Source organism: Eptatretus burgeri, chromosome 1 (genome assembly GCF_056783735.1).
Source record: "Eptatretus burgeri isolate ZD-2024b chromosome 1, Ebu_testis_v1, whole genome shotgun sequence".
In the NCBI taxonomy this organism is placed as follows: Eukaryota; Metazoa; Chordata; class Myxini; order Myxiniformes; family Myxinidae; genus Eptatretus; species Eptatretus burgeri.
Genome location: NC_140961.1, coordinates 59,904,602 through 59,919,806, shown reverse-complemented (window position 1 = coordinate 59,919,806; position 15,205 = coordinate 59,904,602). Strand labels below are relative to the sequence as shown.

At 44.5% G+C, this 15,205-nt stretch overlaps 1 long non-coding RNA gene across 1 annotated transcript in view; it reads right to left on the bottom strand.

The window, feature by feature from the left end:
* Window positions 1-463: 463 nt before the first annotated feature.
* LOC147034572 (uncharacterized) overlaps window positions 464-15,205 on the bottom strand; it is a 46,551-nt gene continuing 31,809 nt past the window's right edge. Inside the window, exon 3 of the long non-coding RNA XR_015059308.1 lies at window positions 464-1,603. This is a non-coding gene — a long non-coding RNA (uncharacterized LOC147034572). The remainder of the gene's footprint in view (window positions 1,604-15,205) is intronic.

Sequence of the window (15,205 nt, the reverse complement as noted above, 5' to 3'; positions counted from 1 at the left end):
CGATTTTAGTGATGCTTCTAAAATCAGAAAATCCCCACAGCTGTTGTGGCCTACAAGGATTAGTAGTTACAAAATAACTTTACAAAATGTTCTCCCACAAAAAAATCCTCGGAATTGTGGAGGGCGGTAGGTGAGGGACGAGGCAGGTGGTATGACAAGGGATGGGGAGGGGGAGATGGGGGAATGCAGAGGTGTATGGCCTGAGCCACCTTGGCCAGGCTCCCTCCAGGAGGCTCATGTGGATTCTGGTGCAATGCAGCAATTTTGTCACTTCTTTCTTGGTAGATGTGTATATATTGTCTTCATTGTTTGATTAGGCAGGTGTGTGTGTGTGTGTGTGTGTGTGTGTGTGTGTGTGTGTGTGTGTGTGTGTGTGTGTGTGTGTGTGTGTGTGTGTGTGTGTGTGTGTGTGTGTGTGTGTGTGTGTGTGTGTGGAGATGGCTGACTACCGAGAACACCTCCCACAGATTCACAACTACTTTTATTGTTAACAACCTGACATTGTATTTCACTACTTTGCATTGAATGAAGAGTTGCTACCAGATCAAGCCTTTATTGTGCATTTTCTTTTGTTGTATACAGTACTGTATTTCAGAATTTACACATAAGATAGAATAATCATTTTAAATAGAAAATCGCCAACTGGGAGTTCATGGCCATTATTTGCAGGGGAGGATGATTGTCCAACAGTATGCTGAAGATGTGGCAAACTTACCTTTCAGCTTTCTAGATTGGATTTAATTCCTGACGTGACTGTAAACTGTTGGATCGGTGCTTTACAGTTTAAGTGTTAAAATCAATGAGTGCCAATCTACAAGCATAAGCTGGTGGACCATAAAGATCGAATGGTGCATTTTGATGAAGCGTAGGTGAATTATTGGCACCCAAAACAATGTGCACATCCGTGTCTTCACTACTTATGGGAAGACAAAAGTCAAAGCACCCAAGTAATCCTCTCTCTTCATTTGAAGAATGGCTCAGACTTGAAGCATTGCTTCACCTTCTTTCCTATTCCAAAACCAATTTTAGTTGTTATAGATACCGGTATTCCATTACAAGTGTAATCCTTGGTGTGGAGTTATGGAGTTATAACCTGGGGATATATATGCATATAAATATGAAAACATTCAGTACACAAATTTTAAATACAATGGTGCACAAAAACGAAAATTGCAAATCAACAAATCATAAATAAGAATACTATGTAACAATAAAGTAAAAAACATAAAAGCAAGAATTATTAAAATGAAAATTCTACATCACCATTAACTATTTTGCACAACGCACTCTCAAACACCTTTTCTGTTTATCCAATTCCAAATTTCCTCAGTTTTGGAAATAACACTCTAACTTGCCTTTAACAAGTCCAGAAAAACAAACATCACCTGCAATTGTATGTTTTGCAAATTGATCATTTCCATTCAGTGATTACAAAGCCTGGTGTTGGCTTAGTGGTTAAAGTGGCTGGCTTCAGATCTTAGGGCTGAATTAACACCAGATGGGGTCGACTCAGCTTGTCATCCTTCTGAGGTCAGCGAAATGAGTACTGGTGGAGGGGCACAGCATCAGCTGCACAGCAATGATAGCTATCCCGGCAACAAAGCTGCCATACGCAAGAACAGAACAGTGATTAAAAATATTAAAAAGTGCAGATTCCATAGCTCTCTTAGTCGGTAAACCAAAATTAAAAACGTGCAAATTATATATGTATATATATATATATATATATATATATATATATATATATATATATATATATATATATATATATATATATATATATATATATATAATAGTAATTATAATAATGTTTGTGATGACAACTGTGAGAATAAAACAAACATGGGATCAACCTGTGAAACTCACGTCAGCGTGACACAGATGTTCAGGTACAGTACAAAGAGGACATGACACTGAATTGACACTCAAAGATGCAATCAAACATTAGGAGGTAAAAAATAATGTAACCAATTTCCCCAATCAATATCGACGGTTTGATTTTCAACTGGTGAGACCGCTATGACAGATCATTATGGGCGACAGGGAGACCCCAGAGGCAAAAACTCTCTCCATCGAAAACCAAACTTATCCTCACATAAAAAGAGTAGTGCACAGCAATACAAAGGTGTTGTAGGCCCCTTTTTAGAACACTACAAAGTTGAGAGGAAAACAAAACCACAGTTTCCTTGCATGTAACCAAAGTAATCTGTTGCTGATGAAAGATGGGGGGGCGGGGGGGCGGGGGGGGGTGTATTGAGGTATCAGTGTCGGTGGTAGAAAAGTGAAGTCCCAGGCTTCTTGTGGCATGGAAAACAGCCTGGGGAAGCTGGGGAACAGCTCTGACATATGTTATGCCAACAATTGCAGCAATATGCCCTGCTGAATAGCACCTTCCTTCATCGTTATTGCAAACGTCCTGTATCACATGCACACAAGAACGTAAAAAAATCGCGTGAGAATGCAAGTGACTGGGGAACACTGGGAAACAGTTTGTTGTGGAAGATAGCCTTGTTGAGAAAATTGTTGATACTGTAATGAGCCATTCTTCAATGCATCAATAAAGGCCACCAGGCTTGTAACAAGTCCTGGTAGAATATTGGCAATGGGAAGAAATCCCAAATTTCGTATGTGAAGGAGAAAAAGTTATCTTTCAAAACCAAGCATGTCGTACTTTTAAAGTTGGCAATTGGCAGTGAGTCCTCATTGGCAGTGTCTCAATAAATAAACACCGGTGAACTGTGGTGTTGCCTCAGCAGTCTCCTGAGCAATTCTCCTGGGCAGAGTCCTGGACAGGATGCCACTCTGACACAGGACATTCAAATGGCTCAATCATCCCAGCAAGCTGGTACTCATTTTTCCAACCTCAGAAGGATGACAGACTAAGTCAACACCACATGATATTAATTCAATGGCCAAGCAGGATTTGAACTCAGGACCATCCATCCATCCATGGGGACCATACTCAGTGCCTTACTGGTGGTACCTTAGCAGTCTCCTTGGCTATTGGACACAATCCTGGAAAAGTCGCCACTCCAACACAGGATACCAATATGCTGGCACTCATTTTGCAGACCTCAGAAGGATGGCAGGCAGAGTCAACCCCACCTGGTATTAATTCAACAACCAAGTGGGATTTGAACTCAGGATCCAAGGATCCCAAGCTCACCACCCCAGCCATTAAGCCAACACCAGGCACATTAACTAGCATTGACTAAAAACATGATTATTCAATAATGAGACTTGAGAAATAAAAGTTGACTCTCAAAAAAACGACTGTAAAATATACAAGTCTGGAGACGGCGATGGTTCACGAGCAATGTACACGGTTCGCCTTTTTATTTTTTGACCTTCGAGGGGATGCCACGGGCAAACTGGCGAGAATCGGGAAAAATGTAAATGATGAAAGTTGCAGTACTCGAAGAGCACTACGAGCATACCGACTTTCATTCGAAACAGTTAAAAACCCTAGGAGCTCGATGCCCAATTTATTGATTTTTTTCGACATTTTTTAAGTTCGTGACCTTGTGACCTTGACCTTGGGATGAAAATGAAAACTCGAGCACCGTGGGGCTATGCAGGTGCCATTGGGCTAACCAAATACCGAAAACCCCTGCCAGATTTGACAAACCCCCTCGGAAAAGATGTAACTTGAAATTGGTTAACCCCTAAAAACACTTGTTATTTGGGCGTGGCTCCGCCCATAATGGGCGCAGCACGCCCATTCTCAGGAAAACACAACTGGATCATGATATAAACCTCCCACCCAAATTTTATCAGGATCGGATCCGTGCTCGGGACAGACAGACAGACATAACGAATATAGTAGTCACTTACTGACTCGTGAACCAAAAATTTAGGTATTCTTGATGAAAAGTAGCATAAGCTTTATCTTGATCAAGCAAAATCATGCCCGTATTTTCCTATTAATATGCACATTGTACATTTCACAAGTCTTAAATTAAAAAAAAATTGTATCATGTGTCAACTTGTTTAAAATACAAAATGATTGATTCAGGGTGTATTCAAAAAAACGTCTTTATACAATTTATGAATGCTTTTGATAAAAAAATATTGTAATCAGTAAAAATTAAAGAGATAGACCACCAATTTGGTAATAACCATGGAGTTAGGACAGAATTAAGGCATGGAATGATCTCCCGAGAAAAGTAGTGGCAGCAGAGGATGGAGATAATAAGTTTAAATTGAAATTAGATTAGTACCTGGATGCATTATGGATAGACAGGTCTTGTGATATTCGCAGGACTTGTAAGTAGCTTGTGCGTGGATGGGTGATGGTTTCTCTGGTATTCATGGAGTGAAGGCATAATGGGCTCAATTGGCATTATATTGCACCAAAGTCCCTTGTGTAACATTTTTAGGTATGAGGTACATGATTGCAAAACTACAACTTAAAAGTGGTAAACCTTCACAAAGACTCCATCCAGCAATGGAGATCCAAAGCAGATCCCAGATTGCTTCATGAAACTCTACAGGTAAAGCATCAAAGCTGAGTGCTTCATGATCATTGATGCTCCAAAGCTCGAAAGGGCTACTTTGAGTTAATCAAGAGTGAAAACCTGGTCAAGTGAACATTGTTGTGTTCCAAATAATAGATATAAACGTAAATGCACATCATTCCCCTGAGAAAACACATTCTTAAAGAAGAAAACTTTGAACGAAACACCTCGACAGAGCATTATCTTCAATAATGTGACCTCTGTGAAATGTCAGCTGAGCAATAGCTGATTGGCTTTCACATCTTTGTACAATTTTCTGAAGAGGATAAAGCTTTCACTCACTATCATGATAGTCCTACTTTGACAACATGTTTCGTCAAACTATTTAACAAACCTCATTAATTATACAACAGATGAAGTTGCTCATCCTCACCAACATTGACACGTGCTACCTTGCAGTCGAAAGATGTCCTTTTTCAATATCTGTGCTCCAGCCTGCTTACAACTGGATTAGATATTTGTAAACTTGGCAGAAAACAGGAATTTGAGACCTTGTAATCCCACCAATGACATAGGTTTGTGGTTATGCTGTAATTCTAAAACGCGGAGCCAATATATTTTTTACAAACAATTTTAAAAAGGAATTTTTCAAAAAAGAAGCATGAAGAGATCTATAAACCCTTCACCTCTGGGGATTCGGAAAAGAAAAGCAAAATTTAACTAAAAGATGATCAGAAAACCCAGACGTTAGTAATTTCAGTAAAAGCCACAAGGTTTAAAAAGGAGATTACTGTAATATAAAATGTATCACGTCTCGCAAGTGATAAGTTATTTAGTAGACAGCAACAATATGTATGCCTGGTGTTGGCTTAATGGTTCGGGTCGTGGGCTTGGGATACGAGGATCCTGAGTTCAAATCCCACTCGGCTGTTGAATACCAGATGGGGTTGACTCTGCCTGCAATCCTTCCGAGGTCGGCAAAATGAGGCACATCTTGCTAGTAATACTGTGTCAGAGTGGTGACCTGTCCAGGATTGTATCCAATAGCCAAGGAAACTGCTTTGGCAGCACCAATGCTCTGCACAGAGTCTGGTCCCCATCGATGGATGGAAGAATATATAAGATAATATATATATTCATCTTCTCGTTATAAAATCTTCATTATATAATAAAAATATAATATATAAGAAGAATATATGTGGTGAAGTTTCATGAAAATGGCATGTAGTTTCGGAGAGGAAATAAAATACAGATTTTGGGGGATCAAAAAATTTGAGCTGTTATCATCAAACTTTCAACAAATCCTTTTTATAGTGTTGCTATAAAAAGTATATATATATATATATATATATATATATATATATATATATATATATATATATATATATATATATATATACATATATACATATACATATATATATATATATATACATACATACATACATACATACAGAACATATCAAGGCTCATATAAGACCTAACTCAGAGAATGTATGAAAATGGGAGCATGAGTCAAGAGGGGTGGGAGAGTGAAGGACAAAACAGTGGAGAGCAGAGACATAAGGAGATCTGTGGCAGGGAGAGGGGTGGGGCGGGAAACACGGGGTAAACAAGATGGACACGACAGCGACATTCATGATGGAAAGCAGGGAATTTGAAGTGGGTGGGTTTGGGGTGGATTAATGTGGGGAGAAGAGATCATGGTTTTGGATGGGGGAAGATATGAGATGGTGGTGAACAGCTGTTTTGAAGACCTGGAGGGAATGAAGAGTGGGATTGAAGTGTTCCAAAGGTGGGAAAAAAGAGGAATGAAAAAATGAAGGTGAGTATTGATTCTTGATTTTAGTAGTTTTACCCGTAGTGGGTTGCTGGCGGAACTTGAGCGTCCTGCGCAAATATGGGCGGGACAGATAACAGACAGAGCAGGTGGGGGGGGGCGAATCCGGAGAGGAGATGGTTTAAGACAGAAAGACCACCGTCCTGCCTGCGGTGAGAGAGTGAGAGATGAAAACACTCAGACTCATTGCGGGAGATACCAATGATCCGAAATGCCTTGGTTTCCACAGCGTGAAGCCCAGAAAGGTTAGAGGAGAGAGCACCAGCCTTAAGGGGAGAGCAGTACTCCATCAGGCTGTGGATGAAAGCTTTGTATGTGGTCAGGAGCTCAGGGGTACCAAAGAAGGACTTTGCACGATGGAGAATTCCCAGTTGGTGACTGGCTTTGGAGGCCAGCTTGGAAATGTGGCTTTTCCAGGAAAGATCATGACAGATTGTGAGGCCCAAAAGTTTGAATGAAAGGATTATTCGAGAGAATTGTTGAGAAAGCAGATTGTTGAGGGGGGGTGGGGGTTGGTTTCCAGATGGTTCTTTCAGTGAGACATAGTGAAAGCGTGAGATTTGTCAGGATTGAAAGACATGTTCCACTTGCTAGACCAGTTTGTGATTTTATCCAAATCTGCAGAGAGCGAAGAAGCTGCTGCTTGCCAATCTGAGGGAGGACAAATGTTATGGCAGAGGGTCGAGTCATCAGCAAAGAGATAAAGAAGATTTTCCAGTGAGTCAGGGAGATCATTGATGAAAAACAGAAAAAGAACAGGACCCAGAACGCTGCCTTGAGGAAATCCAATCTGGACAGGAATAGGGGATGAAAGAACTCCATTTAGGGCCACACGTTGACTGCGACAGGAGAGGAAGTCTGTGAGCCATGAGGGGAGATTGCCTTGACTACCACAGGAAGAGAGTTTGGTGAGCAGGGCAGGGTGCCAGGCCATATCAAAAGCACACGATATGTCTTGAGAGTTGGCTCTGATTTCATGTCTTGTATTGAGGACCTCCATCCATTATTGAGAAAGCAGGAGCAGCAAGTCCAGTGTAGAGTGACCTGATTTGAAATCAAATTGATGATCGGAAATCAAGCCATTGGAGAAGAGGAAGGATTTAATGTCTGAAGCGATGATGGATTCCATAACCCTGCTGATGATTGGGAGAATGCTGATTGTTCTGTAGTTGCAGGGATCTGTTTTTGCACCTTTTTTGTGCAGGGCAGTAATGTTTGCTGATTTCCAAGCAGATGGCAGAAAACCTTGAGCAAATGAGAGGGTGAATAGAACAGAGAGAGGGTGAGCAAGAGCAGAGGAGCAGGCTTTGAGGACGCATGGGCTGATGCCATCTGGACTGGTTGCAGAACTGGTCCAAACAAATCCTTAATTTGATAATGTGGAGAAGACATTAATAATCGTGTCAAAGAACAAAGTCACAGTGAGTGGAAATAGACCTTATTTATCATCTTATCTGCCATTACACAGCACAAGACAGCTGAGTTTTTTTATTCGCTTCTGAATTTCTGCATTTATTTGCCATTGAGCTTCAATGTCTATCCAGGCCACAAGCTTTTTTCCATTTGAGATTTTGTCATCAAATTATTCAACAAACTTTTATTATGTGAATATGGAGAATAACAATTCATGATATTAACAAAAAAATTAGCTGTTTGTTTTATCAAGAGTAGTTCGAGTACAAAGTGGACTTCGACATGCTTTGCATTTTGAGATGCTTTCTCGTTCCCTCCGCCATCTGTGATGGGCAGAGGTAATGTTTTCACCCATATCTGTTTGTTTTTGTGCAGGATATCTCAAAAAGTTGTGGATGGATTCGGATGAAATTTGGTGGGCTTGGGTCCAGCCCATCCGAATCTGGGTTCAGAACTGAATTTTTAAATTTTTTGAGTCATTCTTCACCATCGAGAGATGGGGCCAAAAACGATATATAGCACGATATTTCAAAACTATGCCGCTGAGTTATGACAAAACTTGGTGAATGAGTTGGTTAGGTGACAAGGACAAGCCAATTTGATTTAGTTCAGGTCCGAATCTAGATCCAGCCTTTCAGTGGGATACAAAACGTAAACTAATCAACTTGGTGGAGGTATGCAATCTATCCAGTGCCGTTCAAGTTTAGAATGTGTTTGTCTGTCTCACCCTCGTGTCATGTTGAAAGACAAAAATACTACATGACATCTTATAATATATCAACCTTCAGTTAGGCCATTCTACTGAAAGTGGAGATTAGAGACACGACAATCTATGCTATAATGACCCCTGTCTTCTTGAAATATGCCTTGTATGTAACCATGAATTGTATACTTGTTTGTTCATGTATATATTATATATATATATATATATATTATATATATATATTATATATATATATATATATATATATATATATATATATACATATATATATATATATATATATATATATATATATATATATATATATATATATATATATAAGTCCTTTACAGACTGTGCCACTGGCCCACAAAAGATTGAGAGAAGATGATAAAGAACCGTGAAATCCCAGACAGATGTGGGCAAATTTCCATGTGCAGAGAATAAGAAAGTCTGGTAATCCCTGCTATCTATAATCTATGCATGGGTGTTGAAGAATGGGTGAACTCGCACTGTGAGCACACCAAGGATCTGATTTATATGGATTGCTACCAAACTTAACCTCTGACTTTCATCCAAAAGTCTAGAAAGGTATTTTTACTTGAAGTTAAACATAAAACTTAGTAATTATGTCGATTAAAAGTGAATTATATGATTTGGGATGAACAGTATATTGCAGTTTCAACTTTTTGTCATTTCAGAATTCTCGAATTATAAAATAGGAAGACATAATGCCAAATAAAGTAGAGGTGACCTCAAATGTAGATTCCGAGGAGGAAAGCCATCAGTTGTTGAGATGTAAATGATATGTCTCAAGTGATGAGCTCTCCACTTGGATTGACAATGAAGGTAATATAAGATATTTGTGCTGTGTATACTTCTTTGATGAAAAAAATAAAGCCATCGGTGTTTACATCACAGGAAGCAATCACCATAGCACACACAGTTTGTCAGCTGTAGGAGAAGATGGGAACCTTCAGGTAGTCCACCCTGTTAGGTGGATGTGTGTGGTATTACCGGTATACCAGTTTACTGCAAGTTGCATTTTGGCAATACCTATTCCAGTACTTTTTTAACATCCCAGTATGTTGCGTGTTTTTTTTTTATTTCAGGAATGTTTTGCTTATAAATTGGCACATTGAAATGAACAGGTGATAGAAAACGTGTGTTCAATCAAAACTGTGCTTGCCATGCTTGAATGTGTTGCCAGAAGGTGACCACATTTCCTGACACACATGTGCGTAATACCTATGTCTACAGGCAAGATGGCGGATGACTAGGAAGTGGTAGCCAAGTCATGAGACTACTTTGTGCTGAGGAGGATGTTTAATTTATTTAAACAATAAATCCCTACTCATTTAGGATGGTGGGGAAAAAACCCAAATGATGGCTGTGCTGAGAGTCTGACAGCTGTCGGCGAAAGCAGAAGACTGGCAGATGGCAGGAAAAGCGATACGGGGATAGTCCTGGAAAAGCTATACCGGGATCACCCAGTACACGTGAACAAACTGACCAACATCCTAACGACCCCCTTCTTTACACTCAACTGCAGTCCTCCTTGAAGTGTCTGGAGCACTTCTCAAACCAAGTTTTGTTTCGGCTCAGAAAAAGGTTCAGACACAGATGGGTGATCTCCGGCAAGACGTATTGAACGTATTTAGTGTATGTATTGAAGGGAGAAATATAAACATAAATATTGGTGGCAAGAAAAACCAATAGGACTATGGGTCCTGAAGCTCACCTGGATCAGGAGCAACAGTCACTCAAACCCACTAAAGACCCCCTCAAACACTGATTTCTTCATTTTTTTAAACGCCGTGAACAAACTTTGGTACATCACGGGTGATGAAGGTTGTGGTGAAGTTTCATCAAAATTGCATGTAGTTTCAGAGAGGAAATAAAATACCGATTTTGGGGGGTCAAAAAATTTGAGCTGTTGTCATCAAACTTTCAACAAATCCTATATATATATATATATATATATATATATATATATATATATATATATATATATATATATATATATATATATATATATATGTATGTGATGGCTGTGCTGAGAGTCTGACAGCTTTCGGTCCACATATATATATATGAAGACCATATGTTGCGGTCTTCGCGCCCGCCGGCGTGCTGACGGCCACGTAACTCGAATCGCGGCACGTCGCCCACCGGACGGACAATCCAGTCGTGACCCTCTCGGACTAACGCCGGGAACCAGTCACGGGTGGACCTTTCGGTCTCACCGCGATCGAGCCAATCAGCCCCCGCGTGGGATAGGGTTGCTCGCCGAATTCGACCTACCTAAGTACCCACGCGGAGGGTAGACCGGGCGATCGCACCTCGCCGCAGGTCGACTTTGGACACGGGCCACTTAAGCGACCCGTTCCGTACTATCAGAATAAGCGAGCGGTGTTATCGTCGACCTCGACGGTTCGATTAATTATCGGGCGTATTCAGCCCACTACCAACCCTTTACGTGAAGCAAGATGGGGATTCAATGGAGGAAAAGACGAAGCGAAGCGGGAGAACAGTTCAACAATAAAGCACATTTATTCGCGACGAACGGAAAGCACACAAATACAATTCCACCAAATGCACACAGAAAAAAGAAAACACAATTCCATTTACACAAAAAGCAAATATAAAAGTGAAAACACAGTGCAGAGCTAATACCGACTACCGAGCACACGGCAACACTTATACAATTCTACTTCACAGACGGCGCCGACAACACATACCCAAAACCAAGGAAAAGAAATACCCTCAAGAATGAGGCGGGCCTGAGGCCGAGACCGGGTCGGGCCTACCCGTCTGGTGATGAGACGCGGAGCGGCGATGGCCCCGCAACCCGCGGGCCTCGTGGACGGTGTCTGGTAGGGGGTGGGAACGGGGCCCCCTTGGTCGCACTATCTCAGCGCGGGGGGAAACAGGAGGGGGTTGCTGATGCTCGGGGTATAGAGGATCTTTATTATCCCTGGTGTGCGTCTCCACCTCGGCCAGGTCGCGCTGCCGGCCTCCCTCGGGCGTGCAGCTCCTGGCACCGACGCGAGCACCCCCTCGTCCGACTCTCTTCAGCTTCTCCAGCCACTGCAGGCTTCGGGCTCCAGACTTCCACACTCGTCCCCTCCATTCCGACTCCTTCTCGTTCTCGTTCTCCTTCTTGTTCCGACTCCTTCTCGTTCTCGTTCTCCTTTTTCTGACTGACGAACACCGTCCTTTTATCCCCCCGTAACTTCGCCTTTGACCCCCTCCCTTTGACCTTTCACCTCGCTCCCCATTGGCCCGAGAAAAAAGTGGGCGTGAAGGCTTTTTGATCCACAAATTTGCATATATCGATCGCCCTGGGGGCGGGGCCAATTCGCCCCTCGCTCACCGATTGGACGGCAAAAAGTGGGCGTGTGTCGTTTTTGATCCGTTTTTGAAGCACAAAATCCGTGATTTTGTACACGCGGTTCGACGCGCGCTCTGCACGAATCCAACACCGGTACCCACAGCGGGGCAAGAACGGTGGCGATGCTACGGTTGCGAGGTGTGACGTGAAGGTCGTGGCGGTTGTGGTGAAGCGGTGGTTGTGGTCGGTGGTTGATGTTGTGGTTGTGATCATGGCGGTTGGTCCAAAATAAAGATAGTGAAAGAAAAACGGCTATCCTGAAGAGTCGCAGCTCGCATAAATGACATGTATTCCCACTAGACAACGGGTTTGGACCTAACTACACATGTACTTACCGAGATACCTCACCTAAGGGACCTGAATGGTGGTTTGCGAATTTGGTAACCACAACACTACCCCCTTCCCTTTTTACAGACTCATCCCGAGTCGTCAAATTTTCGTGTGCCATCATGTGTAGTTTTCCCCTAGTACATTTTACCTACGGATCCCTGAGTGCGACATTCATGGTATTCGTGTCCCCAAAATAAATAACCTGAGGGCTGCGTAACTATCTAAACAAACTCACTCACACGGACGACTTAAATAAAATTGCCGGCGCTAAGACAAACATGCCGGGGGCGCACTCATATGTACAGTACATCTTAACCTTAACTTACAAATTTTACACTAAACCATGGCCCAGGATCATTGAACTCTGCAAAAAGAAAGCAGTTAGCAGGGAGCCAGGCTGCCCGCATGCAGTCTCTGGCTCAAACAATGCAGGTGACAGGGAACGTGGCTGGCTGCTCACACGCAGTCCAAGGCCTTCCCTTTTGAACTGAACTCAGTGAACCACAACGGTGCTTGGGCTGCACAACGCAGTCTCCGTGCCAGCTCAAGTGGCACACGCAATGAGCACAACGAATGGATGCATGAACGGTTTGAACTGAATGCAGTGAACCACAACGGTGCATGGGCTGCACAAACGCAGTCTCCGTGCCAGCTCAAGTGGCACACGCAATGAGCACAACGAATGGATGCATGGACACAAACACGGTGCACGGGCTGCCACTGCAGGCCCGTGTTGTAGCTGCCAACAGGGCAGTTCTTGCAGCTTGCAAACTGTTGCTTTTACGATCCTGGCGCACATGGCAATGAACAGGGGGGGGGGGGGCAAAGCAAAATTGAACGGGGCTGGTGAACGTGGGCAGTGGGCATGGCATGGCAAAGGTAGCAGGCAAACACAGCCCGCAGAAGAAGGCCGCTGCAGGCAAACACAGCCGGCAGAAGAACTGGCCGGCACAGGCCTTGAAGTACCACAGCTGCAGATGATCCGGCCGGCACAGGCCTTGCAGCACAGCAGCTGCAGACGAAGTTAGCCGGCCTCTGCCTTGCAGCAAAACACGGCCAGCCGATGAAGTTGGCCAGCCTTTGCCGTCCAGTGGAGGTTGGTGGAGGGAGTGCGGTGGTGCTGGCCACTCGGAAGGCGGGCTCGGACCTACCTACCTGTCTCCCTCCCACCTATCGCCTTTGCCTGTCACTGTACATACCCACTCCCTTAATTTGTCAAACCCCAATTTAGCCCCAACTTATTTTTATTTTTACTTCCCCACTATAAATCGTCCCCTAACCCCCTTTATCGTCCTTGTTCGGCTAACCTATCCTGTCACCTAGCCTACTCCCAACCCCTACGTTCCCTTCCCGGAGGGGAATAAGGGAGAGCTAACGTCCTGTGTCGAGGCCCAACGAAGCCTCAGAATGGCCTCCCCAGAGTTCGGCGATCTATAACCAAAGTGGGTCCAGCGGCCCACAACGACAGCGAGGGGATGGATGGTGCGGAGGGGTACATCTCCTAATCTACCCTAACCATTTAACTGCTAAACTACCCCGGGGCTTTCAACAAGCGCCTCTCGCTTAAACTATTGGTTCTATAAACCCAGATTCCCGTCGCCTGTGTTGGTGTCCTCACAATTTCGGGCCTCGCCCCCCAATTTTCTCTCCGTGCCCTCACACGGTCTCCTGGCTGGGACACGTGGCTCCCTTTGGCAGGCACGACCCTCTGCCGATTCTCCCGCTATGGCACCCCCGGGCACTACACTGCCTCCGAGCCTACCAGCTCCCTAACACCGGGGAGTTCCCCCCATGTCCCCTCCCCTGAAACGCACACGTGGCAGGCCGGCCTCCCGGGCCCCTTTCCGCGGGTCACCCGTGCCCACACCACCGCCCACGCGGCTAATGGCGCCCGGGCCCCCGCACCAAGCAGGCGCACCCGTGCCCACTACTCTATCCCGGCCCCCATGGGCCCATGGCCTACCGCGGCCGACTAGCCTGGTGCCCGGGGTACCCACTCAGCGATACTCACCTTTCGCAGCCACGCTCCCAAGCCCGTCAACAGGGCTCCTGCACCCCTCCAAATGGGTCTCGAGCCTACTTTCCCACCAACAACAAAACGACCTCCATTTTTCAATTTGACTAACCCAGCTAACTCACTTTATACTGACCCCGGGGTCCCTTGGGCGGGAGTCACTCCTCCCCCCAATCACTCATCGCACCATGCATTCCCCATTCACTCCACTCACACAGACCCGCTGGCCTCACTCACTCAACATGTACACGTACTCGCCTCAACTCTTCAACACACTCACCGCTGAACTCTGCCATCCTTCTAACTACCTCCCCTAACTAACTCGTGCTCCCACGTCGTCCCTTATACTACAGCACGTTCCTTTTAACACTACGTAGCTAAGCTACGTCCCCTCTACACATTCACTGTCTGTCACTGTCTCCAAATAAATCATTTTATTTCCCAACCTAAATCTGGCTACAATCCCTCTAACTAATCCATTCCACGGACTCCATGAGGACTTACCCCTGCCCCATGAAGTCGGTCTAGCTAAGCTAACCCTTCCCCCTAACTAGTTTTCATCCTGTGCCCAGGGTAAGGGGGTCTTTTACCCCTTGCCCAGGAATCCTGTACACCCGAAAGTGAGGCTTGTTCTTTTTTTTTTTTTTTTTTCTTGACATGCGCAGCGCCAGCGCGGCAACTCAGAGCTTGCGCACTTTGCACCTGCCCGTGACGTCATGCAGCTGCACGTGTTCCTCGTCCCTCCTTGGACGGGACCATCCGGCAGAGATACCCCTCCTGCCGGATTCCAACCCCACGTGCAGCCATGACGTCACCGTGCGCATAAAAAAACAAGCCCCACGTCTCGAGGGGTTCCCCACGCGAACACATGTGCTCTGCCCGTTGGAGCTTAACACACACGATCGCGTGGAGAACCCGTCCGGTCCAAATCCATTTACCTGCCTAAACTTTGTCCGTCCGCGGGATCGGCAAATCCACCGCTGGCGTTTCCGGACCGGGACTTCACTCTCGCAAGCGAGCACGTGGTGGTCTCGTGCGTTGCACAGCACGAACC